The sequence below is a fragment of the Lissotriton vulgaris genome, chromosome 6, assembly GCF_964263255.1.
Source record: "Lissotriton vulgaris chromosome 6, aLisVul1.2, whole genome shotgun sequence".
NCBI classification, from domain to species: domain Eukaryota; kingdom Metazoa; phylum Chordata; class Amphibia; order Caudata; family Salamandridae; genus Lissotriton; species Lissotriton vulgaris.
In genome coordinates, this window is record NC_141694.1 from 1,886,880,047 (window position 1) to 1,886,907,733 (window position 27,687).

Below are 27,687 nucleotides of genomic sequence, written 5' to 3' on the forward strand. Positions count from 1 at the left end.
GCGCTCTGTGTAGTTTATGTAGCATGGGTCTAATATAATATATGCGGTGTAGGATTTTAAGTTGTACTAATCTGAATTCAGCCGAGATTCCCACCTCTTTCGGGGATGCTAGTGCCTCATTTCATTCCGTGTCATCGATGTCGCCAACTTCCTCCACCCACCTCTCCCGCAGCTTCAGTGTAGGGTCTGTCAGATTATTTAGCAGTTTCTGGTATGTAAGTGAAGTCGCACCATGTTGCATGTAATCAGTGAGTAGTCTGTCCTCCAAAAGTGATGATTCCGGGACATTGGTGTCTGCCCGTATCGCCTGTAATAATGCATGCCTGATCTGGACATATCTGTAGGTTTCGTTTGGTCCCAGGTCATATTGTTGCTGGAGCAGGGTGAATGGGACCATGGTGCCCTTGTCCCACAGATCCCCCACCGCGGATATGCTGATGCTATCCCACTGTGCAAACCCCTTACTTTGTCTCAGATGCCCTAGTGCCTTTGTGTCCCGAAGCGGGGTGAGTTTAGTGATCTTTCCCTTCCATTCCAGCTTCGCCAGCGCCGCGTGCCACAACATGGCCGTGTGTCTCGTGGGTCCTATCAGTCTTGTTGCCTGGTGTCTGTTGTAGAGTACAGACAGCATGCTGTCAGTTCCTAGTTGTGCCCTGTGTAACGACCGGATTCTCGAACCAGATGGGATCAGCTCCTCAGAGCACCTCCAACCCAGTCGGAACGTAATCACCTCCCTCCTTAGAACGTATTTACAATAGGTATATATATATATATATATATATATATGTACATCTCGTACCTAAGGATGGGGAAATAGCAATACACACGCATAGGTTTTCTACAATATCCCACTTATACCAGCTAGTCTCACGGCAACTTAGGCCCAGACTGATCTACCCTGGGGCAGTTCTGATTATTTACCATTACACACTGATCACCATCAGTGCTCACTCGACACGCAATCCGGCGTGCCTACACACTAGGCTGCAGCCTTAGTGCTCTCTTCCTTCCAATACGGTCCACAATCCGGCGGACCTAGATACTGGTATCCCCCCAGTGTTCTCTCACTCACAGCCCGATCCGCAATCCGGCGGATCTAAGCACCAGGGTCCCACCTGGTGTTCTCATTAACGCTGCTTACCAACGACGATCACTCTCCTATGAATACCTTTGGAAGGAATCTCTCATTGGCTACTTGGGGTGATACTACAATAACAGGAATTAGCACAACTTGCCAAATTGAATCATGTACCTTCTGCTCTCAACATCAAATGGTCCCTCTCTCCCTCATTATTCAGTCACCTCTTACCTGACCGGGATTTACATCCGTTCATGAAAACGATGTCTGACAAGAAGATCAGGTTACCCTGATTGAACAAGAATACAAGGCACATGTTGGTTCACTAAGGGTATTTTATTACAATGATTGTAAACACAGCACTATATTATAACATATATCCTGCAAAGAAAAGTAAAAGGTTAGAATGTGCACACTATAAGATGTGGGGCAGATGTCACCTTATGAGCACGAAGTCGGGGTTCAACAGTCATCTAGGTTCCCTTCTCGTCTGTGCCTTGGCTCGTCTCGGAATCACACCTCAGCAGTCACGAGTACACGTCTGCACCGCGATGCTCTGTCTCCTCTGCTTCCCTCCAAGTCACTGGAACCTTCCTCTTTATTAGCTGTTGTCTCTCTCTGTCTCTGATCGCTCTGCACTACTTCTCCCTCTTCTTCAATCTTTCTCAGAGAGTATCAGCTTCATGATCTTTCTCGGACTTCAAAATGGCGACTGTCTGCCTGGAAATATTTAATGGCATTGATGCTAACGGCTAGCTGCCGCCTACAGACTGACTGACTCACAGCCTAACGCTTTCGCTAATATGGAAGCTTGTCCTTTCATGGAAAGTTTCGGCCAGTAACCTGCCGCCCACCAAATTCTTGTACCTCCCCGTACCAAGGACACGTTCCCAGCTGGCCAGCCTGATGTTGTGTCTTCGGAATGGAGAAAAAATACAGTCCTTCGATAAGGGCCAGCCTGAGCCGGTTCTCTCCAAGCGAACAACACTTCGAAACTAAAACATTACACTTGACCTAGAAGCCTCTCAAGCTGCCGGGGCAGAAAGCAAGATGGAGTCTCTCCCGTTTGAGGCCTACAAGGCCCGAAATAAGCATAACTCCATAGAAGGTATACTAACACTCTTGCAAAAGGACGGATTACCACTAATACTAATGAATCTATCCCCTAGCTTAGGTTTATAAGCCCTGATCTAAGGAAAAGGGTACGAAAGTGCATTACTGTGCCTCATGAATAGGCCCTGTTTATAGTTCTAATCCCTACACTAGAATGATAATAGGCTAGAGTCACCTCCAATCATCCTTCCCCAAAGGAGGGCCGAAAAAGTCGGTCAGAACATTTCACCCTTGACTTATTTATTTATTTATTTATTTATTTGGCAATTTTTAAAGCGTGCAAATACCCTTGGGTGTCTCGGCGCTGTAGATGCAGAACTCTCATGGGGGGGGAGGGGTATGGAGGTTTAGGCAGGGAACAACCAGGTCTTTAGTTTCTTCCTGAAATTCAGAAGGGTCGGAGCACACTTGATGTGTAGAGGGAGTGTGTTCCACAAAATGGCTGTTGCCACTGAGAAGCGTTTGTCGCCCCAGTTGGCCCTTCTTGTACGGGGGACCATGAGTAAATGTGCTGAGGATGACCGCAAGGTTCTTGTGTGTTCAAGCGGTCGGAAGGCTCTTCTTAAAAATAGGGGTCCGTGATCATGGATAGCCTTGTATGCTATGCATAGTGCTTTAAATTTGATACGGCTCCTCACCGGTAGCCAGTGCAGCTGTCGGATGTAGGGGGAGACCGATGCAAACCTAGGGATGGATAGCAGTGTCCTGGCTGCTGCATTCTGCACTGTTTGCAGTTTATTGAGGACCTTTTGTTGTGCATTGAGAAACAGTGCGTTGCAGTAGTCAGTTTTGGAGAATACCAAAGTACTGACCAGGGTTTTGCCTGCATGAGGAGGAAGGTATGGGATTAGTTTTTTTATCCTTTTTAGTGTGTGGAAGAAAGAGGAAACCACTGCATTAGCATGTTGCTGAAATGACAGCTTGTTATCGAAGATAACGCCCAGGTTGCGTACCTTCGTTACAGGTTCTGGGGGTTGTCCCATCTGGTGGGGCCACCATTGTGGGGACCAGGTAGGTTGAAGCCTCCCGAATGTCATCACTTCTGTCTTATCAGAATTGAGTTTAAGACAGTTGGATGACATCCAGGAGCTTATTGCCATCATTCCCATTTGGAAGTTGGCTGCCACCGAGATTCCATCATTGTGTATTGACAGCACCAATTGGGTGTCGTCAGCATAAGTAGTCAGGGAGATTCCGCAGGATTTTATGACCCTCGCCAGGTCCGACACATAGATGTTGAATAGTGTCGGACTTAGCAAGGATCCCTGCGGTACTCCACATGGCAGGGAAAAAGTCTGGGATGTAAAATTGCCTAGCCTTACAGTTTGCGGACGGTTTGCCAGAAATGAAGCCAGGAGGTCTTTGGCTTTGTCTGTGATTCCTATGGCCTCGACACGGTCGATCAAGGTGGCATGGTCGACCGTGTCAAAGGCCGCGGATAGATCGAGGAGTATCAGTACTGCGGCTCCTCCGTTATCCATCGTAGCCCTGATCTCATCTGCAGCTTTTAGTAAAGCTGTCTCCGTTCCGTGGCCTTGTCGAAACCCAAATTGGGTGTCATCTAGTAGATTGTTATGATGAATATAGTGTGACAGCTGGGTATTCATAATCTTTTCAAAGATTTTTGCAGGGAATGGGAGGCAGGCAATGGGCCTGTAGCTGGCAGGCAGGAGAGGGTCTAGGCTGGGCTTTTTGAGTAGGGGCTTGATTATTGCTTTTTTCCATACTGAGGGGTAGACACCTGATGCAAACATTGCATTGCATATGATGGTTAGTGGTGGGGCAATGACTTCAGGGATGAGGTTAAGGATACTTGGAGGGCAAGGGTCCAAAGGTGAACCAGATTTGGTTCAAGCGATCAGGGGAAGAGTGATTTCGCAGGTGGTAGGTTCAAAAGCTGCGAATGTGGAGCCAGTATCGGCGATCGATTGAGGGGGAGAGTGCACTACGTCAGGTGTAAACGTATTAAAAATGGCTCTGACCTTGTCCTCAAAGAATTTTGCCAATGAATCAGAGAGGGCTTGGGATCCCTCTGACTGGGGGGCAGATGGGCTAGACAGGTAAGTTACTACTTGGAATAGTTTCCCTGAGGAGTTTTTAGCCTGATTAATTTGGTTTGTGTAATACGTGGTTTTCTCTGTTTTAATGATTTTTTTATAGTTAGAGAGAGCGCTTTTGTAAGTGATCTTATCAGCCATATTAAAGTTACGGCGCCACTGCCGTTCGAGGTTTCTGCAGTGCTGGCGCTGGAGTCTGAGTGATTCAGAGAACCAAGGGGCTGAAGGAAGTTTTCTACTCCGATGGGATGATTTGAAAGGTGCTAATTTATCGCAGGCTTCGATCAGATTGTCCATGTAAGTATCTGATGCTGCTATGGGATCATGCTCATTAAGTAGTGGGCTGTCCTGTATCATCTGAGTGAGACGTTCAAGATTTAGGTTTTTCCAGTCTCTGAATTTGGTGGGAAGGGGAAGAGGCAAGCACGGGGAAGTGGGTTTAGTGGGAATAGAGAAGCATATTGCTGAGTGGTCTGTCCAGATTAAAGGGAAGACCTCGGTGATGGAGATTTCAGGGTGGTTGGTGAATAATCCATCCAACGTATGTCCTGCTTTGTGCGTGGGTTTTTTAACAATTTGTGTGAGTCCGGCTGTCTCTAAATCTCCCAGGAGCGTTATGGTGTCTGGGTCATCTAAAACTTCGAGATGAAAGTTTAGATCTCCTAAGATGGTAAACTGCGGTGATCCAATTGATGTCTCGATTATATGATCCAAGCGTGCTAGAAATTTGGCTCTGGATCCTGGGGGACGGTAGATCAACATACCTTTGAAAGTGGCTTTACTGGATAAGCCTATTGAGAAGAGAAGGGCCTCGCATTCAGGGTATGTTGTGTCTGCTGTAGTTATCGTGAGGTGATTTTTGTAAATGATCGCGACTCCTCCACCCTTCCTTATCGGTCTGTCTAACTTACACACGCAGTAATTGTTAGGCGTGGCGTCTCTGAAGTCCGGGCCAGAGGCTTCGTCTCCCCACGTCTCGGTGATGAATAAAATATCTAAATGTTGCGATTCTATGAAATCTGCGATTTCAAATTTGTGTTTCGGCAGTGATCTTACATTTGAATGTCTGACTAAATATCGAAATCAAAAATATCGACATACAAAAATATCGGGACAAAAATATCGAAGTCAAAAATATCGGAATCCTATCCCTAACAAGGTAAGTACAAAAATATCGAAAAAATAATATCGTAGTACAAAAATATCGGAATTAAAAATATCGTTTTTTTAAATGTATTAATAATAATGTTAAAATAATTATAAAATACATATAATGTTACAAATATTAAATAAAAATATTAAAACATAATTAAAAAATTAAAACGAATACATATACATTTAAAATAAATTAAAAACGTAATAATTTAATGTAATTTTATATTTTGTAATTTCATTTAATTGATTTAATTTACATTTATTTAATTTTTACCCTGTACGACTGTACCCCAAAAACCCAAAACTGACCCAGAACCCTAAAAATACCCCTTAACCCAAATACTGAAAACTGACACTGAACCCTAAAAATACCCCTTTACCCATGAACTGAAAACTGACCCTGAACCCTAAAAATACCCCTTTACCCATGAACTGAAAACTGACCCTGAACCCTAAAAATACCCCTTTACCCATGAACTGAAAACTGACCCAGAACCCTAAAAATACCCCTTTACCCATGAACTGAAAACTGACCCAGAACCCTAAAAATACCCCTTTACCCAAAAACTGAAAACTGACCCTGAACCCTAAAAATACCCCTTTACCCAAAAACTGAAAACTGACCCTGAACCCTAAAAATACCCCTTTACCCATGAACTGAAAACTGACCCTGAACCCTAAAAATACTCCTTTACCCATGAACTGAAAACTGACCCTGAACCCTAAAAATACCCCTGTACCCATGAACTGAAAACTGACCCTGAACCCTAAAAATACCCCTTTACCCATGAACTGAAAACTGACCCTGAACCCTAAAAATACTCCTTTACCCATGAACTGAAAACTGACCCTGAACCCTAAAAATACCCCTTTACCCATGAACTGAAAACTGACCCTGAACCCTAAAAATACTCCTTTACCCATGAACTAAAAACTGACCCTGAACCCTAAAAATACCCCTGTACCCATGAACTGAAAACTGACCCTGAACCCTAAAAATACCCCTTTACCCATGAACTGAAAACTGACCCTGAACCCTAAAAATACCCCTGTACCCAAAATTAATTAATATTATTTAATTACCAATTAATTATTAATTAACAATAACAATAAAGTAAATATATTAGCACATTTGCTGTAATTAATTTAATTTAATAATTAATATAATGTTGCACAATTAATTAATTAATAACAATAAATAATATATATAAAAATTACTTTAATTAATTTAATTAAATAATTAATAATAATTAATTACCAACTAATTAATAATTATAAATATGATAAAAAATTATAATAATTAATTAACTAATTAATAGAAATTAATTACCAAATAATTATTTAAAATATGTACAAACATATATCAATTAATTAATTATTATTAAATCACTTCCCACCCTATTCCCCTATAAACCCATAACCCGCTACAGAACATATTTATCAATTAATAAATTAATTAAAAATTATTTAAAATTAATTCTCAATTAATTAATTAATAATTCCTACTAATTAATAATTAATTTAACATAATTAAATTACTTCCCACCCTATTCCCCTATAAACCCACAACCCGCTACAGTAGTAAAAGACAATATTTAATAAAATAACATTAAAAATAAATAATAAAACATAATAAATACAATATAATATACACTAAATTTATTTAAAACTTGATATTAGTAACATCAAAGTTATTAATTTCGATATTTTTAACATCGATATTTACAACTTCGATATTACTGATATCATACCAATATCGATATTTAGACTGTCGATATTACTTACCTTCGATATTTTTGTATATCGATATTTAAACTTCGATATTTTTGCATATCGATATTTAAAAATCGATATTTTGTCTGTGTACCCTTACATTTATAAGAGCTGCTGACACTAGTGGCGGAGGTGTAGGAAGAGGGGTAGATGGCGTCTCAGTACAGGTAGGACACTTAAGAGGTCCGATCCTGGGATTGTTGTAGTAGAATTTAGGTATGGAGTGGGACAACCTACTTGTTTGCTTGATGCTGAGCAGTTGGTCCGAAGTATATGATATTGGTGAAGAATTGTTGCCGGGGTGGAAGAGTGATGGATCAGGGGGGGTGGCCCTGTCTGTCAGTCTATTATTCATTCTCTATATGGAACTAACATCTGTGGAAGAATAATAGGAAACAAAACTAACTGATCTATTCCTCCTATCAAATCTACAGTATTGGAGTAGAGAAGGAATGCACTGAATAAAGCAGCAAATAGCTACTAAAATACTAATAGAAATCATAATACTCCCTAATATCTGTCGTAGGGAATGTAAGTCAGGTAACCAATTGAAGAGCCAGTCAAACCAGCCCTGATCAATATGTTTTCTAACCTCCACAGTCAAATCATGGAGTTTGTCAATATGGGCCTGAATTGATTTCATGTGGTCAGACAAATTGAAGCAGCAAAGACCTTCAAAATCAGAACAGTCGTGTCCATGCTTTAACAAAAGATAGTCGATGGCTGCACGGTTTTGCAGAATTGCTCTGCGTTCACCCTGCGCATCTAATAACATATCAGATAAAATGGTAAAGGTTTGATTAATTGATTTGACCATCCAACAGGTCATTTTCCCGATGGATTTGGCGTTATAAACAGCCAATGATGGGACACCAATAATGGAAATAGCTAAACTAAGGTATTCTGATTTAGAATAAAGATGTAGAGAAGAGTCACAGTCCTCATGTAACATCATAGCATCACGAACTACACGGGAATAGGTATTAGGATGTGAGGAAAACATTAATAAACTCAGTCTAGTAATGGCACACGGTCCTCCGGAAATATTTGCAGGAATATAGGGCCAAGAGGTGTTGCCACATGAAAACAGCCAACCAGAAGGTAACAGCATTATACGGTAATGGCTAGGAGCAACTACTATACTTTTACAGGTCATGTTATTTTTAACAGAAACACATGATTTTGGGGGTCTTTGTGAGCACAGCAATCGTTCATGAGTCAAAAAAGAAGTGGCGGCTTTAAGTTTGAGTTTTACACATTCAGTAATTGCATTAGGATCACAAGTCAAGAAAAAGCACAAGTCACCCTGCGTGATATTATATGTAGTAATCTGAGAATGAATTGGGGGAATAGAATCTGAGAGAATAGTACATAAGGGACAGTACTCATGGGCAGCGAAATCGCCCAGAATTACATTGGGTCGGGCATTTGATATATTGAAAATATGCTTCAAAGTTTCAATTGAGGCAGGGACAGCAACCAAACAGATCACTAGAATATCAGTTACTGAGCGCATGGGTGTCAGGCAAAAATGCGGAGAATTAGTAACTCGTTTAGCCAGGGTTGTCCAAAAGTTCGATGATGAATCCCACGCAGCAAAGGAACGCGGTACTCGGGTTCTTGAATCAACCAAAGTCTGTGGGTTCCCTTCTCTCCCGACGTAGCAGACCAAAAGGAGTCCAACGCCGGCACATCCTGCAGCAGTCCAGAGAATGATCTGAAAGAAAAATCAAATACAGGCATTATTCATTCTCGTAGATAACATTTGCCAGCTATCTTTCCCTGGTCTCATCACCAGAACGGTGTTGTCATGACCGGTTGCAATAATTTCAGCTTGTTCAGGGGGATTTTTAGGCGATTGCACCCATATTCTCGCTCCAGGGTTATCGGTAGAGCCAAAGCCTTTTTGGCCTTGCACAGTTAGTAAAGTCGGGGCAGTGCCTTTCTGAATCTCACCACTGAAAACAGGCATAATTAGCAATTGGGCAACTTGGTCAGTCTTTTGAATCGATAAATCAACCTCACTGCTATTCAGCAGGAGGACCTTAATCTCTCCCTGATAATCACTGGCAATCACTCCTCCAAGTACTTGAACACCTTTTAAGGCAAGGCTCGATCTAGGGGCAATCAGTCCAAAACTTCCAGCCGGTATACAGACACCAACGCCTGTCTCAACAATGATTCGATCCTTACTCTTAAGTACAGTGTCATTCATGGCATGCAGGTCCAAGCCTGCGGAACCTGGGGTTGCTCTGCATGGAGCCAGGGCTCCGGGGGAAATTTCCCAGTACATTACAGTATTGCCAATGGTGTTGGGTTTCGCATCAACATTTGGAGGAAACAAACGCATCAAAGGACATTCAGCATTTAAAAAGGGACGATTATTCAGAATTAACAATGCTTGAAACAAATAATCTCTCCAATTTTTATACTTATTGTCGGTTAACTTTCGCAACTGGTCTTTAAGTAAACCAGTCATCATTTCAATAAGGCCTGATGCCTGTGGATAATAAGGAATGTGAAACACCCATTCTATATTGTTTTCCGCACAAAATTCCTGTACCAATCTTCCACGAAAGTGGGATGCATTGTCAGATTGAATTTGAAATGGAATGCCATAATATAATATGATTAATTCCAATGTTTTAATGGTATTTACTTGGGTAGCATGTTTGCAGGGAAAGGCCACCAAAAGGCCACTGTAAGTGTCGACAATTGTACAAACATATTGACAATTCTTGCTCATAGGGAGCGGGCCAATATAATCAATCTGCCAAATTTGAGCGGGCAATTTTCCTCGATGTAAATGACCTTTAACAATTTGTGGTACTTTTCGTCGTCTAGAATGTTGACAGATGGGACAATGCAGAATAGTATCTTTAATGTAATTTAAAGGAATATAAATTCCTCTATCGGCGGCCCACCTGCTAGTGGCTCTCTCTCCAAAATGTCCTGCTTTCTGGTGGGCCCATTTCGCCAATCCTGCCAAATCAGAATCTTGCATGTCCACCACTGCCTCAGCAATTTTAGATTTCTCATGTGCAATGTTATGAAAGAATTTGTCAAGGGAGTCTATTGGTGTATGAGCATCCACATGAAAGATTGTCACAGTACTCTGTGGGAGCATTTCTCAAATTTCTTGCCATAATTCTTTTCCCCACAGTTCTTTTGAATGCAATTCCCAATTATGAGAATGCCAAGTTGGTAACTATACCGCCAGTCCATTAGCCGTGGACCAGGAATCAGTGAAAATATGACATGTGCCAGGTAATTCCTGCTTCAAAACTTGGTAAACCGCATATAATTCAGCAAATTGACTGCTCTTTCCTTCACCAGTCGTACTCAGCAATTTTTGTGTGATAAGATTATAGGACACTGCTTTCCAATGCCGTTTCTTTCCAATGAACCTCGCTGAACCATCCGTAAACCACACATGTTTTCTGTCCTCCGCGGACAAATCATCAAATGGCTTACCCCACTTGACAGGAGTTTCCTGCACTACAGGTACGGAGCAATCACTTCCAGTCTCATTTGATGGCGCCTGCGCCACTTGCTCATGTAATGCTGCCACACCTTTCGGACCCACATGTGTCCCTGTCCTGAATGTACCATATCCACCAGAGCCCAATAACACGCAAGTAACTGTTACTCAAAAGGTGTATAACGCTCACCAGCCTGGGGTAACTTTTTAGTCCAAAAACCTAATGGCACTTTTTGTCTGCCTTGCTTTTGCCACAGACTCCAATTTGCATACAGACCTTGTACGGACACATTCAAATCCACATCACCCTCGCCCACAGGCCACAGATCCAAAGCATACTGAATCGCTTCTTTTGCCAAATTAAACGCATTCTGTTGTGGTTCACCCCATTCAAACGCATTCTTTTTGCGAGTGACTCGGTATAAAGGAGCCAATATCTGACTCAAATGTGGAATATGTTGACGCCAAAAACCAAACAAGCCAATGAAGCTCTGAGCTTCTTTCCTATTCCTCGGAACTGCAAAATCTAAATCTTTTTGTTTAACCTGCGGGATCACCTCTCTGTGACCTTCATGCCAATTGATACCTAAAAACTTGACATTTTGGGATGGACCTTGTAGCTTATCAGGATTAATTTCCCAACCTTTTTCACGTAAACAGTCAAGGATTTGATCTAATTGGATCTGAACTTGATCTTGCGTTTCGCCTTGAATTAAAATGCCGTCAATATAATGACACACTTGAATTTGCGGATGTACAGTTACTGCGGACAAATGTTCCACCACCAGCCGGTGACAGATCGTAGGACTATGTACATAACCTTGAGGAAGACTTCTAAACGTCATTTGACGCCCATTCCAGGTAAAACTGAATTGTTCCTGACACTCGGGGGCAATCGGGATTGAAAAGAAAGCATTAGCAATATCAATGGACGCATACCATGTACCTGGATGCTTTTGGATTCTTTCAATTAAGGTAATAATGTCTGGTACTGCAACAGTCAAAGGGGGTGTGTGTTTGTTCAGTTCTCGATAATCAACGGTCATGCGCCAAGAATTATCACTCTTGCGCACGGGCCAAATGGGATTATTCCAAGCAGAAGTAACCGGAGTTATAACTTCTGCATCAACCAAATCCTGAATAGTGGCACTGATCTCTTCATGGCCACCTGGAATACGATATTGCTTCTGAGAAACAACTTTTGTAGCTTGGGGAATTTTTATGGGGGGCATTCGTAAACGACCAACCCGTACGGGTCTGGACGATATATAGTGTTTAGCTCCAAATTGATAACAACCGTCATCCAAATGCAAAGTCATTCCTTTTAAAATGTCAATTCCAATTATATATTCCAAGAGTGGTACAACTAATACAGAATATTCTCTTCGGGGAATTCTACCTATTCTCATTTCTAGTGTAGTTTGCACTGCAGGAGTCTCCTTTCCACCTAAACCAGTAATTGTGAAAAATTGGCCTTTGAATTTCTTTGATTTACCATGAATTAGAGTGGCCTCCGCTCCTGTATCTACAAATGCTCGGGCCCTTTGGATATTACGATGTTTCCAAAAAATTTCAATATCTACATAGGGTCTATTGTCTTTATGAGCCCACCTGCGTACTGGAGCTTGACCTATTTCCTAGTCATTTTTACTGCGTTCTGTCAACCAGGACAAATCAGGGTAAATGCTTGTGGCACCTCGGGGTTAACCTGTTCGCTAGTAGGGTTCGTGGCGGCAGCTACAGCACCGTCTAACAGACTTACAGACACAGGTACTTTGGGTAACGCTGGTTTTATTGCTTTCAATATACGTTTGCGACGTATTGCTTTCCGGTAATACGGTAACGTTGATTCAACCTCATTGGTGAGTCTCTGGTAGCGTTTCTCCACAGCCGTTCGTCGAGAGTCCCGAGGGCTTCTGGGACTGGTGGTCCAGGCGTTCACCTCCACGATGTCGGGATGACTCCGCCGGCCAGGAAGGAAAAAGAACAGCGTTTTAGTCTTACTGGTTTTGGACCAACGCACAGGGTAGGGAGTGAGGACTCACACGTGCATGCTTCTCCGACTAGTGTTGGATAGTGAGGGGAGGGTAGTGCATAGGATGAGTGACAGTTTTACTTTCGTGGTTTAACCCACTTAAAACCCGCCCAGCCTGAAAGCCGTGATCGTACCTCTGGTAGCCACACTTCCCTCGATGAAGTGTGGCTGGGCGAAGCGCCTTCCTGTTGGCCTCCTGGCTTGTCGTCTTCTTTCCGTCTTCCGAGTTCCTTGTTCCTCAGGTCCCCTCCTTGGCTGTTCTTGTCTGGCTCTGTAGACCTTTGTTGCTCCGGGGTCTTTTCTCCTGGACTCCTTTCGTCTGCTTCTCGTCCTTGTCCGAAGGGCAGTCCTTGGTTACCGTCTTCTTCTCCTCCTCGTCCGAAGGGCAGTCCTCGGCTACCGTCTTCTTCTCGTCCTCGTCCGACGTGTAGTCCTCGGTTACCGTCTTCTTCTCGTCCTCGTCCGACGCGTAGTCCGGCGTGCAATCCTCCTTCACCTCCGGGTGTAACACACACCTGTGAGTCGTCCTGGGCGGCTTTTACCGGACTTGAGTGGGCGTAACCAATGTCGTGTTCATCGTCCAACTCCGCCCAGTTAAAGTAACAGGATTCAACATCGTCCTCTGGTTCCGAGTCGTATGGTTCTTCGCTGCGCCGCCATGTCCCAGAATGCTGTTCAAAGAGAGGTGAAACAGGTAAGTCTGAAGAGCCAGAATCCCCGACCCCGTCACATACCTCCCCCCTAGGATTCTCCCGTTCGGGGAGAGGATATCTGGAGAGAAAATCAGCATTGGCATTGTCCTTCCCCTTACAATGTAACACTTGGAAAGAAAAGGGCTGTAATGACAAGAACCACCTCATGACTCTGGGATTATTGGAGGCATTGCGACTCATCCATTGGAGTGGGGCATGGTCAGTGTACAATCGGAAGGTGCGCCCCTCCAGGTAGTATCTCAGTTTATCCACAGCCCATTTAATCGCCAAACATTCTTTCTCGATCGTCGGGTACTTCACCTCCCTGGGAAAAAGTTTTCTGCTAATGTACAAGATGGGATGTTCAAGTCCCTCTTCCGTTAGTTGTGACAACACAGCTCCAACCCCGAAGTCCGAGGCGTCCGTGTGGAGGATGAATGGTTTGGTAAAGTCCGGTGACGTCAATACCGGACGTGAAGTTATCGCCTTTTTGAGGCTTGCAAAAGCGGCCCTCATTTCCGGTGTGGGATACAAAAAGTCCGTTTTTGAACTGTGCTTCGTTAGGGTGTTGGTCAGTGGAGCTGCAATGTCGGAAAAGGAAGGGATAAATCTCCTATAATATCCCACTAAACCGAGAAAGGCCCTCATCTCACGAACATTGGAGGGAAATGGGGTGTCCGCTATGGCTTTTACTTTTTCATCTTGAGGTTCAATGAGTCCACGGCCCAGTACATATCCAAGATATTTCACTTTCTGAAATCGAATCCGGGACTTTTTGGAGTTGATGTGTAATCCGGCTTTGGAGAGTTGTCGTAGGATGATCTCTAGATGTCGAAGGTGAGTCTCCCAGTCCGGACTGAAAATGATGATATCGTCCAGGTAAGCAGAACTGTATGCCTGGTGTTCTCGCAAGACTTCATTCATTAATCGCTGGAAGGCCGCCGGGGCCCCATGCAATCCAAATGGTAATTTCGTAAATTCGAACAAACCGTCTGGCGTTGAAAACGCGGTTTTCTTGCGGTCTTCCTCACGTAATAGCACTTGCCAGTACCCTTTTGTTGGATCTAGGGTGGTGATTTACCTGGCTTCTCCTAACTTCTCGATCAGTTCATCTATCCTGGGTATGGGGTAGGCATCAAACGTGGACACAGCGTTGAGGGCGCGGAAATCCATGCAGAATCTGCTACTCCCATCGGGTTTCGGAACCATTACGATCGGCGAGGACCATTCACTCCGTGATGGACGTATGACTCCTAAGCGAAGCATCTCCTTCACTTCCATGCTGATCGCATCTCTTTTGGCGGCCGGTATCCTGTAGGGCCGTTGTTTTACTATGATCCCTTTAGGTGTTTCAATCCTGTGTTCGGCCATAGTTGTGGAACCTGGTAAGTCTGAAAATATGTCTGCACAGTTCTGGAGAAGTCCTTGTAAGTGTTCTCGTTGTTCCCGGTGTAATTCTTCGTTTACCACCAACTGGGATACTGTGTTTTCTTTTCGGGTTTTGTTCTCAGCAAAGGCTATGAGTGGAGGAGCTCCGAGCCATTTCTTCAATACATAGATATGAAAAACCTGGGTTCTTCTGTTCGATAGTCTTAGTCGATATTAGGCATGGGCGGAAAATCCGTTCCGCTCGCGGATTTTGCGGATTTTCGGGAAATTCGCAATCCGCGAGATTCGCGAATCTCCCGCAAAATCCGCAAATCCGCGAGCAGCGGATTTTGCTCGCACTGTTCGCGTGAGTTCGCGCCCCGCGAATAAGTGCAAAATTGCAGAAATACGATCTTAGCAAAACTGAAAGTAACTACTTACCAGGTTCAAAAGTTCAGGCTCAGCATTAGTAGCCATTTCCTGTAGTGTTTCCTGAGGGGCCCCTCCAGAGTTCAGTTGCCAGTTGAAACTATTATTTGACCCTGCTCTGAACCTCAGAATAGTTACACATATGCCACAAAGGTCCTGAATTACAGCTAAGGGAGACAAGCAGGAGCCAGGCTGGAAGTTAAAATCCATTAATCAGCCCCTAATTCATTATTGTCAGTTGGGGCAGGGCAGGTGTTGTAACTAATTTTGCAACAATGAAAGCACTTAGCAAGTGCAAAAGATCACTAATCAGGGCGCACTAAGGAAGCAGGTGCCAGCTAAAAAAATATTCTGTGACACATTAATCAGCCCCAAATTAATTCAGGTCACTTGAGGCAGGGAAGGTGTGCTTTGCTCTGCCGAAAATAATGTACACTGGACAACCAGAGGGTGTGGTGATGAAACAGAGGGTGGCATGGGTGGGCCAGAGGGTGGCATGAGTAATCAGAGAGTGGCAGTGGTGACAGAGAGTAGCAGTGATGAAGAAGAGTGTCCCAAACAGGCTGGACACGTAGAAACAACAAGTTCGCAAAACTTGCGACCCGACAGGTAAGTTCGCAAATTGCGAAATTGTAAAAACCCTCGCGAACTGGCAGAAACACGGGCGAACACAAAAAAAAAAAATCCGCAAATTCGCGGGAATTCGCGGATTTTGCGGATTGCGAATCCGCAAATCCGCAAAATTCGCGAACGCGAGATCCGCAAAATTCGCTCATGCTTAGTCGATATGTAGTCTTCCCTATAGTTTCGACGACTTGATAGGGTCCTTGCCATTCCGTTTGAAACCGTTTTGCGGTGGAGGGTAATAGAACAAGGGCCCAGTCGTTTAGCTCGAGTTTTCTCCATTTCTTCCCCTTGTCGTAATGACTCTTTTGTTTGGATTGACTTTTCTCTAGCTCTGCAAAGGCGAGTTCCCGGATCTTGCCAATCTGGTTTTTGAGAGACTGACTATATTCGAGTAAGGTTTTCGTTTCTCCCGTGGGTTCGGCCTCCCAATATTCCTTCGTCATGTCTAAAAGACTCCTTGGCTGTCGTCCATACAACATTTCAAAGGATGAACATCCAAGACTGCTTTGGGTTTGGCCTCTGATAACATACAAGGCCAGGGGAAGGAGACGGTCCCAGTCTTTTTGATTGGCTGTGAGCATTTTCTTTAATATGCTTTTCAGGGTTCCATTATAACGTTCCACCAGTCCGTCTGTCTGGGGGTGGTATATGGACGTCTTGATCTGGTGTAGGTCTAACAACTGACAGACTTCTTTCATTACTCGAGACATAAATGGGGTCCCCTGATCCGTTAAAATTTCCTTCGGAAATCCAACACGTGAAAACAATTCAAGGAATTTTTCTGCAATGTTCTTAGAGGTTGGATTCTTCAATGGGAACGCCTCTGGGTATCTGGTGGCATAATCTACAATGACAAGAGCATACTGATTACCCCTACTTGTTCGTGGTAGAGGTCCGATAAGGTCCATTGCAACTCTCTCGAAGGGTGTCCCGATTATCGATAACGGTTGTAACGGGACAGCCGCAGGTTTCTGTAAGTTTTTTCGTTGACAAACGTCGCAGATTTGGCAGTGTTTCTTTATGTCTTGATAGACTCCGGGCCAGTAAAACTTCTTCAAGATATTCTGGGTCGTTTTTTCGCTACCTGTATGTCCAGCTAGGAGATGCGTGTGAGCATAAAACATGATCTGTTCTCTAAAACACACTGGGACTAGTAACTGTTTCGGTTCATTCTCTTTTGCTTGTCTGTACAACAGCTCGTCCTGGATTACGAATCGGGGGTACCGGGGTTTGGGTTATCTTGATCTGCATGGGCTTGTTCCCAGGCGTTGTGCAAACTGCTATTGTTGGCTTGGGCAAACTGGAAATTTCGATCCCCCTCCCATGGGTCCGGAGCTATCAGTACTGGTTTGAAATTATTCTCATTGCTTAGTCTTTTTGAGAATAGATCTAAAAAGTGAGGATTATCAGTTCCCAGTAAGAGTTCTTCTGGCAGATTGTTCATTATTCCGACTTTCACTATTACCTGTCGTCCTCCCTCTAATTCTAAAGGTACACAAGCGACTCGGTAACTTTTCACATCTCCGTGCACATACTTAATGTTAACTAGTGAGTCGGGTACTAACTGCGATTCACACACAAACCTGCCCTGTATTACAGACTGCTTACACCCTGAGTCTAGCAGAGCTTTAACGGTTTTGCCATTGACTTGAACACTCACGTGATATGCGCCTCCGAGTTCTGCTGAAAACATGACGGGTCGGGGCAGGTAGCCGACTTCCATGGGTTCCTCTTGCATTCTTTTCTTGGGACAAAATCTGGAGATGTGACCCCATGTGCCACATTCAAAGCATTGAGGGCCTCGTACTGGAGAGACCTCTGGATTCGGCGGTCGGGGAATAGGAACCCCGGGAGGTGGTCTGGCTTTCCTGTCAATTCGCATCGGAACTTTTATATTTTTTTCTGCTTCCGTGGGATGTAGTTTCGGCTGAGCTCGCGCATTTGTTAGATGCCATCTCCATGGCTTGTGCGGTTGTCAGATTTGAATGTTGCCGTAACCAACGTTGAGTTCCAAACGGCAGAGCCTCAAGATACTGTTCTAAATATATTTTATCCATTATGGCGTCTTTCGAACTTTGATCTGGAGTTAACCATTTATCAGCAGCGGCCTTTAAACGAAAGAACAGGGTCTTTGGATTTTCGCCTGGGTTTCCTCTCTCTTTCCGAAAAAGAACTCGATACGCTTCCGCGTCCAGCCCCAGGTGGTCTAGGATGATGGTTTTGATTTGTGCATACGGTGTCTGTCCGTTTCCATTGGCTACTTTGTATGCCGCCTGTGCTTCTCCAGTTAACAATGGCGCCAAAAAGAACGGCCAACCACAAGCCAGTGCAACTCTTTCGAAGTTGATTAGGAAGGCGTCCGGGTCTTCTCCGGCTACATATTTTTGTAGAGAAATTCCCGAAGGCGTAGGATTTGTTTGTCTTACTTCCCTTACTGGAGTGCCGGTGGTATCGATCCGTATTGGCTGTAACTCCCCGAGGGTTTTTACCACACTATCTCTGAGAGCGTCTCTGTCGGCTTGTGCAGTAGCTAATTGTTGTTCTACAGCCCAACCCAACTGTTCTTGGCCCTTCACTAGGCGTTGTAGAAGTTCCTCCATCTTTGGTTCACAGATGGCTATTGGCGTGCCCGCATTCTCCACCACTTGTGGCACCTCGGGGTTAACCTGTTCGCTAGTAGGGTTCGTGGTGGCAGCTACAGCACCGTCTAACAGACTTACATACACAGGTACTTTGGGTAACGCTGGTTTTATTGCTTTCAATATACGTTTGCGACGTATTGCTTTCCGGTAATACGGTAACGTTGATTCAACCTCGTTGGTGAGTCTCTGGTAGCGTTTCTCCACAGCCGTTCGTCGAGTGTCCCGAGGGCTTCTGGGACTGGTGGTCCAGGCGTTCACCTCCACGATGTCGGGATGACTCCGCCGGCCAGGAAGGAAAAAGAACAGCGTTTTAGTCTTACTGGTTTTGGACCAACGCACAGGGTAGGGAGTGAGGACTCACACATGCACGCTTCTCCGACTAGTGTTGGATAGTGAGGGGAGGGTAGTGCATAGGATGAGTAACAGTTTTACTTTCGTGGTTTAACCCACTTAAAACCCGCCCAGCCTGAAAGCCGTGATCGTACCTCTGGTAGCCACACTTCCCTCGATGAAGTGTGGCTGGGCGAAGCGCCTTCCTGTTGGCCTCCTGGCTTGTCGTCTTCTTTCCGTCTTCCGAGTTCCTTGTTCCTCAGGTCCCCTCCTTGGCTGTTCTTGTCTGGCTCTGTAGACCTTTGTTGCTCCGGGGTCTTTTCTCCTGGACTCCTTTCGTCTGCTCCTCGTCCTTGTCCGAAGGGCAGTCCTTGGTTACCGTCTTCTTCTCGTCCTCATCCGAAGGGCAGTCCTCGGCTACCGTCTTCTTCTCGCCCTCGTCCGACGTGTAGTCCTCGGTTACCGTCTTCTTCTCGTCCTCGTCCGACGCGTAGTCCGGCGTGCAATCCTCCTTCACCTCCGGGTGTAACACACACCTGTGAGTCGTCCTGGGCGGCTTTTACCGGACTTGAGTGGGCGTAACCAACGTCGTGTTCATTGTCCAACTCCGCCCAGTTAAAGTAACAGGATTCAACATCGTCCTCTGGTTCCGAGTCGTATGGTTCTTCGCTGCACCGCCATGTCCCAGAATGCTGTTCAAAGAGAGGTGAAACAGGTAAGTCTGAAGAGCCAGAATCCCCGACCCCGTCACAATGCTCTCATGTTTCTTGGATATCAAAACATCCTGTTCATATCCATCTCCATTACGAAATGGATTTTTGTCATCTGCATAGTACTGTGAATTACGATCAGAAAGTCTGTGCCGATCCTCCCTTCTCCTCAACTCAGGGGACTGATCCCTTTCATCTCTATATCTGTTGTAGACACGATCATCTCTCCCCTTTCTTTTTCCCCCTCTCTCCCCCTTACTTTTTCACGATGAGGGGATACATCACGGTGATAGCGCCGTTCTTCACGGCGATCAGAATCCACACGATGACTGTCGTCACCACTGTCATCAGAATATTCGTGATCACAATCATTCTTACGCACACGACGGGCACCCTCCTTTCGATCTAAACCACGCTTACGAAACATGTCCCATAAGCGATTATTAGGTTCACCGTCAATGTCCTCCGTTTTCACACCATCAGCCAACAGTGCAAGAAACACATCATGTCTAGAGAATTTATAATCTCCAGCAGTACGACCCTCCGGACGAGATTGTCTCTCAGGTTTAAACCAGTCACCCAACTCACCAAGCTGACGGACAGATTCAAGCACCATAGACAAAGGATTGCCAGTTTGATTAATCAACAAAGTCATCATAACCTGCTTATAAGCAACAGGGGAAGAACGGATAATGCGATTCCGCACAGAAGATGTCAATAAGCCATCCAACAACCTGTCAGCAGTACTGAGAAAAATCGCAGTTTTCATCACCTCCTCTTTCAAACGCTGCGACGCATCGCGCAAAGTATACCACGGCTTGTCATTGACAGGCCAATCAGACTCAGTAGGGTATTTGTGATTACAGCCATCAGTCGCTAGCTGGAGTAGACTAATTTGGCCGACACCATTAAAGTTTCGAAAATGATCCTGTACAGTAGAATCAGAACTCAAAGAGCAAAAACGCAAAGCATCACCTGCATCCAACATGATACCTGCAGCACCTAATTCATAAAGGTGCACCATCCACGTAAGCAAAGCCTCCCCATGCCGTTGTCGAAATCGTTGCAAAATGTCACTAACTTCCTGTTAAGTAAAATCTTCAATACTATCCAAATGAACACCATTCGGATTACCAGGAGCCTGTTGTAATTTGCGTCGAAAAACCGGATGCGCAGAAACCTCCGGACGAGCATCCGAAGAAGCCCAGTCCATAGATTTAGAGGAACTATCAGGATGAGATACGTCATCAGAATGGGAAGAGCGACCACAGCCGCTAGAATCATCGTCTTTGTCACAAGAAGCAGAGTTACAATCACATCCGGAGCGAGAAGACTTGCGCTTGTCACCCTCCTCAGCCGAGGAGCCAGAATCATTCGAGTCCCAGATATTACCATCCCACTCGTCGGGGTTCCAATCCAGTCCGGCTTTCGCCACGACCAGACGCACTTTCCGTTTAGAAACACGACCACGACGGTTTCTATATTTGTATTTCGCAATTCGAACAGCAGCCCTTTCAGCTATAGTCTGATAAGTCTCAAGTTTGTCGGCAAGCAATTTATTTTGACATCGCAAAAGAGTATGCGGATTCTGCACTTCAACAAACTTTTACTCCATATCCACAAATCGCTTCTGTAATTTTACAAATTTCTCATGAAGCATTCTGTATGCAGTCAATACAATCCAACCTCTGCGTCCTAAAATAGGAAGCTCATCACCCTTCACTAAAGGAGCCGTTTGCAAGCAAGAAACCACATCAACAGGCTCCGCCTGGTCCAAACAAGAAGTCCAATTCTCACTCAAACCAGTAGAATCGGCCCACTCACAGGCTAAGACCTCGTAAGGCGTTGTTTCCCAGCCGGGAATTTCAACAGGCAATTTGAAAGCAGATTTCGACTTTCGTGAAAACATTTTAACATACAAAAAATATATACACAAATATCGACAAAGAAAATATGTACGAGCCGAGCGCAAACCAATAAGATCAAAACAATACAGCGCACACAGGCTTCGTAAACAGTTTGTGACGCCAGATGTAATGACCGGATTCTCGAACCAGATGGGATCAGCTCCTCAGAGCACCTCCAACCCAGTCGGAACGTAATCACCTCCCTCCTTAGAACGTATTTACAATAGGTATATATATATATATATATATATTCAATGAAAAAACCATAGGTTATAGGCCATATATAGTTAGGAATTAGCATTTACAAAACCTTATTTTACTCGCATAAAACCATTGAAATTCCATATATAGTTAGCTAACTATAAGCGCTAACTATATATCGCGCACCCGCAATCCACTGCTGAAGATGTCACATATTACATCATTCATGACATGGTCAGTGACATCACTGATGACATCACTGATGACATCTCAAATGACATCACTGATGACATCACTGATGACATCTCAAATGACATCACTGATGACATCACTGACATCTCATTTGACATCACTGATTACAACATCCAGTGACTGTATGTTTCTGTAAAGTTAAAATATGTTTCACATATTGAAGAATGAGTGGATGTATAAGTGTCTGGATGAAGAATTTAGTAGGTGCATGACTGACTGTATGAGTGAGTGATTAAATGTGTCTCACTGACTACATGGGTTAGTGACTAAACTGTCTTAATTCGTGCATCAGTATGTTTGTTGTTGTGTAAGCTGCTGCATGTGTTGATCAGTAGCTATAAGAGTAGCCATATGGGTTATTGATTGGTTGCCCAAATATTTGAATGGGAGGCTGAGTGTGTGTGTGGGTGGCTGGGAGGTGCGTGACTCTGTGCATAGATGTGTAAGCAGTTGATTCACTAGGAGTATGAGTTCAAGAGTGCATGTGGAAACAGCTATATGAGCGGTTGACTGTGCATGGGTGTGTTGGTGAGTGAATGGATTTCTCATTGCTACATGTGCAAGTAAGTACGTATGTAAAACACAATACATGTGAGAGTTGAGATATATAAATAACTGAACATAAGAGCCAGTGAATGTGTGAGTGGCTGTATCGATCACTGTGAGCTTGTATCAGGGATTATATAAGAGAGTAAATATGTGTTATTATATGTTTGAATAAGTAAGATGTGTATAACTGTATAGTTGAGGAAATGGAGGTGTGATTGATTCTTTGCATGACTGACTAGGTGTGTGAGTAAGTCCATGGATGAGTGACAGTCTGTGAGTGTCTGTTTATACTGAGTGTATGTAAGGTTATATTAGAGTCTGAAGAGGTTCATTGTATTATCACATGAGTGATGTGATCAGTGATGACAAATGAGATGTCATCAGTGATGTCATTTGAGTTGTCATCAGTGATGTCATTTGAGATGTCATCATTGATATCATTTGAGTTGTCATCAGTGATGTCATTTGAGATGTCATCAGTGATGTCATCAGTGATGTCACTGACCATGTCATGAATGATGTAATATGTGACATCATCAGCAGTGGATTGCGGGTGCGCGATATATAGTTAGCGCTTATAGTTAGCTAACTATATATGGAATTTCAATGGTTTTATGCGAGTAAAATAAGGTTTTGTAAATGCTAATTCCTAACTATATATGGCCTATAACCTATGGTTTTTTCATTGAATTTTCAAGGTTTTGTAAATGCAAATTCCTAACTATATATCCACTATAACCTATGGTTTTTTCTGTGAATTTCATTGGTTTTTTAATAGCAAATATGAAAAGCTTTAAAATGTCAAGTACGTGATAGATAAAAACATTTTCGTATTTATGCACGCTGATGTGCTTTGAACGCTGCCCCCCCCCCTCCCCTCTTTTGCCTTTGTTAGTACTCTCTCTTTGCAGATACAGAAGGGTAGTTAACGCAGGCCTTTACCCCCGTTGTAATCCGTCGTACCTCCTTGTCTCTCCATTTGATTGATTGTTGTCCAAGCATTTACTGTTTTAGAATTGGTTCTCTTTGGATCATTCTCTATTTACAAACAAGCACAAAGTCGCAATACTCTGTTTAGTCTTTGCAGATAGTGAAAAATCGTGTAAAAAAATAAAAGTAATCGAGCAAAATCAGTAGGCCACTAATTGGATCTCTTTTTGACCTCGCTAAAATAGAAATATTAGGAACAACCCTTCTTGAGAAATACGAAAATAGTGAGATGAACTGAGCTCCACACCATGAGGGCTGCAAGACAGCTCGGCTCCATCACCCATCCCGCACAAAATAATGACAAACCCTATGCAAATATTAAAAATATAGACAACACACCAGCAAAGAAATAGGGTAAAACATTTTATTAAAAAACTATTTACATAACGTTGGTTTATAAGATGATGTCAGTAGTGGACCGATGTGTGAATAGATCGAAAACAGCACAAGGCTCCAAGATCCGGATAGCAAGCTCCTGGATGTTGGGTGCCATAGTTTAGAGTTCTGAATTTCAGCCTTTTTCAATGCCTGTGCTTTGTTGAATCAAAATGGCGGCTTGACACAAAGCTGACTCAAGCGTTGTTACTGATGCTATGCAGACCAAAACTGGTTTTCAGTTTGTACATTTTTCTAGATTTTTCAATCCAAGTTTGGTTGACTTTGTAGAACGATGGCTTCAGATTTTCAACATACGGTGTGGTGGCGCTGACTGGGAGGGGGCGCTTCGCTCCTGCCCCCTCCCCAAGTAAGATTTTCATACGTGAAAGTACGTTAATGGTTTTGGTCCCCGAGATGCTTCGATGTCACTACCATTCTCAAATAGCATAAGTTCTGGATGTTGGGTGCCATAGTTAAGAGTTCTGAGCAGCGCTTGTAACACTGTCTGAAGCTTATTTCCTCCTACTGCAGCTTCACTATTCTCAAAGTAAGTGAGTGTCGTTTGTGGACCTGACTGCATTAGAAAACAATATGATATGTTACCTTCCTAAACAGCTTGACGGAGGCCCCTGAGGGGCGCTGTGATGGCCATGGACTCGGAGAAGACGCTTGGCTCCGACACCCTCCCCAAGTCTTATAGCACTGGTGTAGCCTGAGATCGCCCCCGACATAGGCGGCCGGCTCCCGGGGTCCGGCGGTACTTTTTGCCTTTTGATGACTCTTCAATTCTGGACCTTGTCCCACAATCCGTTTGACCTGAAGACAAGCTGTAGTGAGGCGCCCCTTTATCGTTTTAGTTGCCATTCCGCCCGCTTTTGCTACACTGTGCCTCTTCCGCCATTCAGCTGTTTTCCGCCCGCTCTTGCGACTACAGCGTCTCGCTCACCATGTAGTTGAGATGCGCCCGCTCTAGCGGTGCAGCGATAGGCGGCTGCCACAGGACTCTCAAAATGGCGGCCGGCTCTTCGGTTTTGGGCCTGGTCCACTAAAATGGCCCTGGGACACCTTGGAACTCGGACGCTTGTCTGCTAGGGCTTGGATCCCATTCTCGAAAAGCGTCCCCTCAGCCGTGAAGATTCTACAAAAGTCTTGGGGGCCTCCGACTCCCGCAGGCTTCTGGTGGGGAGCGGCTGCCATGATTGCTCGTGGAATGGCCACGACGGAGCTACGAGATGGTAGTGGTCTCATGCTGACGCCAGCTTTAGTCTGAAACATCCAGAAACACTGTAGACTACCAATTCGATCAGTTCCGGTAGCGCCCCAACATGACCCGGAAGAGAAGAACTTGCCCTCCCCTCTTTGACTGATGGTTCTTGTTGCCTGTCCCCTCTGTTGTCATTTAACAGAACTTTTTGGACTGCTGAAAGGGGTTGTGTTCTGAACGCTGGTTGGTGGAGACATTTAGACTATATTCTTGACCTACGTTGTCGCGTAATGCGTTTTATGACACGCCGCGTTAGCGCACCCGGAAGTGATCCGAGGCGCGGCGCGCAGCGCGTAACGTAAGCATAACAGGTCATGTGACTTGTTAATAAAACTTTTCATTGGTTCATTTTACTTTTGTTAATTTAATGATGAAAAGCTTGGTCATATGACCTAAAAATTACGCTTTTTATTATTTTCGAACAATATTTTTTTTTCAAACATATGTTATAATATTCCAGGCTAATGTACTTTCCCGGAAAATTTACAACTGTCTGGCAAGTAAAATATATTCCTTTTTCGAGAAAAAGGGCGTTTCTTCCTTCCATGACGGAGCCGTTGAGTAAAAGAGATTCGGCCTGCTGTCTTAGTCGCCGATACGCCTGATTATCAGATTCTTATCGATCACTTTATGTTGCAGACATGAAAAACACAACTGCCCTTGACCATTTATCTTTACTGCGTTCCTACATATTATACCTTTTATCCGTCATGTAATTGGACTGCTTTATTTCACTTGCCTTTTACTGATTCGAAAACAGTCACTAAAAGTAAAAACTTTACAAATGAAAATACTACTACCGTGTTTTGTTTTAAAAACCTTTATTGTGAAAATGTCAGTATACAAATACGGGCCTATAACCACGTGGGCCGGCCACGGAGCAAACTCAAATCGTATATGATGAGGAGACATTTACACTGTAGAAGAACGTAACGAGCGGGCCATTAGGTGACAAGAACAAAGGTGTCTAACAGTTGCGGTATCGGTGGACGTACATTTTGTAATTAAAATACGACAGGGCCACTTACAATAACATTTTCTAGATATACATTTGCGGGCAAAGAGTTACGAGTCCCATTTATACCGGCGCCATTTTGGGCGAGGCCGGGCAGGTCCAAGATATAGTCAAAATGTCTCCACCAACCATCGGCCAGACCAGAACCCCTTTCGGCCCTTTATGTTACAAGATGATGTCTTCCATTCAGAAAATATTGGTGGCAGCATTTTGAAAGGAAACAGAAACAGCCGTTCTCCTAGTGAGTTTCACATTGTTACATTTAGGAAGAATGTTGAAGAGTAGTATGTGGAAAATCTGAAGCCATTTTTCTACAAACTCTCAATCAGACTTGGATGGAAAAAAAAACCTGAAGAATGTACAAACTGAAAACCAATTTTTGTCTGTATAGCACCAACAGTAACGCTTGAGTCAGCTTTGTGTCAAGCCGCCATTTTCATTCAATCAATAGCGTCCCCCTGCACACATTCAGGGACCTGGTCGTGTCTTCAGATGAAACGCATTGTAGGAAAAGAAGCAGAAAGGAAAAGGAAAAAAGTTCTGCCGGACCTAGTGAAGCTGCAGCAGGTGCAAATAAGCTTCAGACAGTCTTACAAGCACTGCTCAGAACTCTCAACTGAGGCACTCAACATCCAGGACTTGCCATTCGGATCTTGGCGCCTTGTATTTTTGTTTTGTTTTTGATGGAAGGGAAAGAACAAAAAACAGACATTGAAAAAGGCTCAACAGTGCAGGGCGCCTTGTGCTGGTTCCGACCTATTCACACATCGGTCCGCTACTGACATCACCTCATAAACCAACGGGGCACCCCACGCCGACTTTCGGCGCAGCATTGTAGGATGGACACACCAGTGCGGCAATTTGATGGACACCACCTCGGTGCCATCCAGATCTCGGCGCGTTCATTCATTCAATAGCGTCCCCCTGCACACATTCAGGGACCTGGTCGTGTCTTCAGAAGAAACGCATTGTAGGAAAAGAAGCAGAAAGGAAAAGGCAACAAGTTCCGCCGGACCTAGTGAAGCTGCAGCAGGTGCAAATAAGCTTCAGACAGTTCTACAAGCACTGCTCAGAAATCTCAACTGAGGCACTCAACATCCAGGACTTGCCATTCGGATCTTGGCGCCTTGTGCTGGTTCCGACCTATTCACACATCAGTCCACTACTGACATCACCTCATAAGCCAACGGGGCACCCCACGCCGACTTCCGGCGCAGCATTGTAGGATGGCCACACCAGTGCAGCCACTTGCTGGACACCACCTCGGTGCCATCCGGATCTCAGCGCGTTCGAGTCACTGTGCCGGAAGAGTGACCGGAACTCAGCTGAACACGCCGTCTTTCGGCGCAGCATTGTAGGATGGCCACACCAGTACGGCAATTTGCTGGACACCACCTCGGCGCCATCCGGATCTCGGCGCGTTCGAGTCACTGTACCGCAACAGTGACCGCAATTCAGCTGGACACGCCGTCTTTCGGCGCAGCATTGTAGGATGGCCACACCAGTGCGGCAATTTGCTGGACACCACCTCGGTGCCATCCGGATCTCGGCGCGTTGTGCTGCCTTCGGCCTATTCGCACATCGGTCCGCTACTGACGCCGCCTCACGTGCCAACGGATTTTCTACGCTTTTTGTAGCCCT